Source organism: Myxocyprinus asiaticus, chromosome 4 (assembly GCF_019703515.2).
Source record: "Myxocyprinus asiaticus isolate MX2 ecotype Aquarium Trade chromosome 4, UBuf_Myxa_2, whole genome shotgun sequence".
Classification (NCBI taxonomy): domain Eukaryota; kingdom Metazoa; phylum Chordata; class Actinopteri; order Cypriniformes; family Catostomidae; genus Myxocyprinus; species Myxocyprinus asiaticus.
Window position 1 is genome coordinate 37,697,572 of NC_059347.1, and position 6,377 is coordinate 37,703,948.

A 6,377-nucleotide genomic window follows, 5' to 3' on the forward strand; every position below is an offset into this window, starting at 1 on the left:
TCTGTGCTACACAGTTTAATTTTGCCTGTGAACATAAGAGCACACGCATTGTCAAAACCTTTATCTCTGGTGTAATTGGGTTGTTTCGATTCGTAGGAGAGGTAACTTCATTTCGAACTAACTATTCAATAATTAAAAAAAACCCTCAATATTCAGACAATAACTTTTTTTAAGGTCAATGTCAATACTATAATGTTTACAATATTATAATGTTATAAATTACATCCACAATTGTGATTCAGGCGATTCCTTTTTAAAAGGTTTTTATCATAATAATATTCTAAAATATTGTTTTTAATGTGGATTGATGACAGCAGGCATACTTTAGATAATTTGTGAGTCACTCTTAAGGATTTAGAAGTCCTCAGGATGACTTCTAAACTGTTGTGGGTTTATGAGCTACTTTTAGCATAAAAATGCTTCATGAATTACTCTTAGATTAAAATTTTATGAGTCCTAAAATTAGGAGTGACACAAACCTAATTTTTAAGAGTTGCTCCTAAATTTCCACATTAGGAGCTACTTTTAGCCTTAAGATTTTTTGTAAATACGGCCCTGAAGTACCATTGCAAGGCCCCACCTGTTCCACTCCCCGACCTTCCTTGAGTAAAACCAAATGTCTCCTTCTTTAGCTGTGGCTATTTGAACTGGGCCACAGCAGTGAGTTGCTGGGATACCAGGCATACACAGCCAAATTGCTGTGTTTTGCCAGATGTCTTGTGGAGTGAATCACATAGCACTGGTGTCTGCACCACCCCCGACACACGTACCAGCACGAACACATATACAGAGCTACAGCTTGAACTGCATATGGTTCTAAGGCCCTTTCATTGTCAGTCATAGACTTGAGCCCCAGCTCTTGCCAAGGGCTGTAGTGGCACAATGGAGGCTCTGTGTTTAAACTGAACAGCACCGAGCACAGAATAAGTTCTGTCTCTCTCTCTTTATACCTAGTTTTCTCTTCCTCTCTCATGAACACACACACGCATACAATCAATGATCTTTCCTCAGTTCCCCTAGGCCTTAAAAGTGGATGCCCTCAGTCAAGGAGGCTTTTCACTTTTTATGCCTGTGACCTTGCCTGGTGTCAAAGAGCAACTGCTCCTACCGACGGACAGACAGCCATTTAAAATCACAGCAAGAGTCATATAACTCTTTATGCACAAAAAAGGTGAGCAAATGTATTTAATATATATGTTTTGTGTTTTAATAAGATTATAGAAATCACTATCCAAAATAACAACATTATACTGTATAATTTAACAACATTATATAATATTAACCCTATATTTGTGTAGCCAAGTGGAGAAATGTAATAAAGTATCATAAATTGGACATGGTCCATTTAAGAACCAGAGTTTTGCAATAACTGCTTTCTGGTATTCTATTGTGTTAGAAACGTGAGAACAAACATTGTGCAGGAGAGCTCCCGGTTTTGTTCATCGTTTGAGAATTATTTGGGTAAATATCAAATTCTACACAAAATGTTGTTAAATTGCATTAAATATGTGTTCAGAAGAGTCGTATGTTAAAACTGAGTGTTTGTTATAGATCACTTTTGAAGGATGCATATGGATTGCATGTGTGGAGTTTCACCACGTTTTGTGCACATGTGAGGACTGGATATGTAAATTTAGAATTAATATTACTTAATTTAATGATTTATGGCCCAGAGTGTTTTCCAGTTTAGTGAATAAGTGTAATACATGTTATATGTGAAAACATGTGTCATGAGAATTGTATCATTTTAAACTGTTATACATGTCCTTAAAGCCTGGTTAATAATGCATAAAATGCTTTGAGTGATTTAAGCGAGTACTTAAATGCATAAAATGCTTTGAATGATATACGCATGTATTAAGTATGTGTTGAAGTACAGTTCTGTGAAAAAGTATTTGCCCCCTTCCTGATTTCTTCTATTTTTCATACTAAATAGTTTTAGATCTTCAAACAAGATATAACATAAAACAAAGGCAACCTGAGTAAAGACATAATACAGTTTTTAAATATATTTATATTATTTTTTTTATTTTTTATTTTTTAAACCCATGTGAAAAACTAACTGCCCCCTTAAACTTAATAGCTGGTTGTGCCACCTTTAGCAACAGCAACTGCAACCAAACGCTTCCAATAACTGGAGATCAGTCATTCACAACACTGTGGTGGAATTTTGGCCCACTCTTCTTTGCAGAACTGCTTTAGTTCAGCAACATTGGAGGGTTTTCAAGCATGAACTGCCCGTTTAAGGTCCTGCCACAGCATCTCAATTGGGTCCAAGTCAGGACTTTGACTAGGCCACTCCAAAACTTTAATTTAGCTTCTTTTGAGACATTTAGAGGTGGACTTACTAGGGATGTGCCCGAAGCCGTATACCTTATTCGGAAAGGCACAAATAATGACTTCAAAATGAATAACGGATTCATTCGAATAATAGAAACAATTTTCGTTTGACTGATTATCCAAGAAGCACAAGGGTAAAGCAATATTTTAAATAAACAAATCCAAAATTACAAAGAAATTATGAATCTGTGAAGTCAATATTAGTAGCCTACTAAAGTGTAAAACGTAGGAATGAAAATGCGCATGGTGTGATTCCAGATCAGATGAGCACGGTCTCGATGGCATCTGGAGCTTGTCAAGTGTAACAACTAAGACACTACATCATATAGGCTACATTTTTATCCACTCCTTAGAATTCAATGAATTAATTTATGAACCAACCTGAGTGCAATGTAAAATTCCTGACCTTAAGTGATGATTTCACAGCAGAGCTCGTCTATTCACCTCTAAAAGTTGACCACATTTATTTTCACATCACCAATTAAAGTAAGTATCTGGTTAAGACTTTATCTAAAAAAGTTTAAATGCTCCATAAACTGTACATCTATTCAGAATATGCCTGTTCATGTGATAAAAAGAAACCGAGACCAGCACAACCTTTTTTCCCCTCCCTTTAAATTACTAAATTTGAATTATTATTATTATTATTATTATTATTATTATTATTATTAGACTATTATTATTATTTTCCCACTATTTCGCTAATTCTGTACATGTAATTTAACTTAATAATTATGTCCTCCACATCCACTTCTTTTAATGTTTGTATTTAATGTTCGCTGCAAAATGTGTGCTTGACATTTTACAATTGCTTGACACCTTGTGCCTCAGTTAACAACATATTCTAAAATAAAATAAATTAATAATATAATGAAATAATAACAGCACAATAATAATAATACTCATAGTAATAATAATTAGTATTATTTTTATTAGGCTATTATTATGAATAGGCATATATACAGCATATTTAATTTATAGAAACTTAATGTAATAGAGATACATTTTAACAATGGGTATTTCATTTTTGTCCCACTTCCAGTTTGAGCCCCACCCACATTCAGATCTATCCGAATACAGATACAAATACAGATAATGGCTGCACTGCACACCCCTAGAACTTACTTCTATGCTTTGGATCATTGTCTTGCTGCATAACCCAGTTGCGCTTGAGCTTCAATTCACGGACTGATGGCCGGACGTTCTCCTTTAGGATTTTCTGGTAGAGAGCAGAATTCACATGTTACTCAATTATTGCAAGTTGCCTTAGCCCTGAAGCAGCAAAGCATCCCCACACCATAACACTACCACCACCATGCTTGACCATAGGTATGATGTTCTTTTTGTGGAATTCTGTGTTTGATTTACCCTTCCCAGACTGATTGATATATTTCAATCACCTTTTTCCTCATCATTTCTGGAATTTCTTTCAACCTTGGCATAGTGTGTTACTGGGTGAGACGTTTTAGCCAAATTCATGCTGCTGAAAAAGTTCTATTTAGGTGTTGATTTGATTGAACAGGGCTTGCAGCAATCAGGCCTGGGTGTGTCTAGTCTAACTGAACCCCATCATGAATGCAGTTTCATAAATTTGGGGATTTAGTGACTAAGGGGGAAAATACTTTTTCACACAGTCCCAGTTGGTATTGGATAACCTTTTTGCTTCAGTAAATAACATTATCATTTAAAAACTGTGTTTACTCAGGTTGCCTTTGTTTTATGTTAGATTTTGTTCAATTTTTTTTTTAACAATTTGATATGAGATGTACACAAAAACAGAAATCAGCATGTATGTATTTTCATTTGATATTGGCCTCTACTGTATTTCACTATCGTATTTCATTTTCATTTTTCATTATACCTTTTTTCATTCTACTGTGTTTCATTCTTATATATATATATATATATATATATATATATATATACAAGGTCTCATCGACCGCTGTTTTTCTTTTCTTTTTTTTTTTTTTCTTTAAACAGCTGTCAGATAAAACACCCAAACATGATTTGTATCCTGTGTTGGTTATTTACAACCCACCGGCTACATTTGTAACATATTTAAAGGATTCACACAAAAAATCAATCTGTCATCATTTACTCTCGTGTTGTTCCAAACCCATATGACTTACTTTTTTCTGTGGAACACAAAATGAGATGTTTGGCAGAATGTAAGCCTCAGTTACCTTTCACATTCATTGTTTTGAAAAAAGTGCATGAAAGTGAATGGTGACCAAGGCTAACATGCTGCTTAAATTAATTTTTGTGGTAATCGACATTATGCCACAAATGCTGTCGACTGAGTTTAACTTGTATTGAACCCGGAATATTCTTTTAACATCTGGGAATAAAGAAAGTCATTTGGCTTTGGTGAGTGAATGACAGAATTTTTTTTATATACCTTTTACGTTATAACTTTTGGCTTACAAATCAAAAGGGAACTCTTCCAGAACATATAACAGAAAATATAGCCTGTAGACAAAAAATTATTTATAAAATGGGCAGATAATTGAGATAATTGCACTGAAGTACCTGTACTGTATTATTGTATTCATGCCCCTGGTTAGGCTTTGTCTAGGTGAGGAAACCTAGACTGCATATTACCTGCCAGCAGAAGGCCTGAGAGGAGAGCTATTGATTTGACCAGGAGGTCAGGGGGGTTAACAGCTGCAGGGGAAGAATGGAAGGGGGATAGTAACACAGCAAATGTGTTGTAGGAGGGGTTGCCTTCAGGTGAGCTTACCCTCAATGTAAATAAATGTTTCCTTATTCAGACCTTATTGGATGTAGGAGCTGGTGTGGTTGTAAGAAGAAAAAATACTTCATCAAGTTGCTCTAGTTATTTAATAGCTGTATTTAAGTAATAAGAAAGGTGTTTATATTGAAAAGACTACTAACTATTATTAAAGAAATCCACTGCAAATAGCTATAAAGATGCAGAAAAGGGTTCACTTGTAAAAATGCTTCCATTTTGCACTTTTCTCATTTACATGATACATTTTTTACATTATAAATTATATTATCAGTATACAGTTTGAGTGAAAACAAATTGAAAAATATACATTAATTTCTTAGTATATGGTATGAACCCCTATTGCTTTAATGACAGCATGCACTCGAGCTGGCATGGACTCTACACCTTTGTGATGATCCATGTTTTTCCAGCATGATTTAAGTATGTTCCAAAAAGTATCTTGTGTGCCTCAATGAAAGCAAGGAAATTTGATCTTTTACACAAAGGAAATAACATGGTCAGACATGTCACAATTTTGCTTATTTATTCAGTGACCTAAAAATAGTGGAGAGTCTTTCTTATTCATTTTACTTCAAAACATTTCTTTGTTTTATTAAAAGAAAAAAAAAAAAAAAAAAAAAAATATATATATATATATATATATATATATATATATATATATATATATATATATATATATATATATATATATCTTAAAATGTAGTTTTTATTTGTAGCTGTGAATTAGATTTTGAATCACAGATTATGTGGACTTTTGAATCCCACTGTATTGTACCACTACAAATAACAATTCAGCAGGGTCTATATTAAATTTGGTAACACTTTACAATAAGGGTACATGAATAATCACATATTAATACCTGAATTAATACTTACTTCAGCATGAATTAATGATAAGTTAAGGCATGGACTAATCAAGAACTAATGAAGAGCTAACTTTAACTATGACTGGAGTCATATGGATTCATGCATGAACAACGTCCACCTTAATTACATGTTAGTACATGTTTGATAGTAAATGCATTACTTAATATTTGATAGTAAACTCCCAAAATGTTACATCTACATTACATTACATGTTTGTTACATTACATGTTAAATCAAATGGCTTTATCAGAAAGAATATGCAGTACTTCAACCTTGAATTAAACATGCATTATTTAATATTTCATAAATGTACTAACTTTTGCTTTCTGCAGTTTCGCCACAAACATCATAAGATGACACAGGATTATTATTTTATTGATCCATTATTACATAGATCGTCCTTATCAAACATAGAAAA

At 33.4% G+C, this 6,377-nt stretch overlaps 1 long non-coding RNA gene across 1 annotated transcript; it reads left to right on the plus strand.

The window, feature by feature from the left end:
- Positions 1-1,007: 1,007 nt before the first annotated feature.
- Positions 1,008-4,195, plus strand: LOC127439666 (uncharacterized). Its single transcript, XR_007897006.1, has 3 exons — positions 1,008-1,171; positions 1,397-1,461; positions 1,552-4,195. It is a non-coding gene; the product is annotated as an uncharacterized LOC127439666 (long non-coding RNA).
- The last annotated feature ends 2,182 nt before the right edge of the window (positions 4,196-6,377 follow it).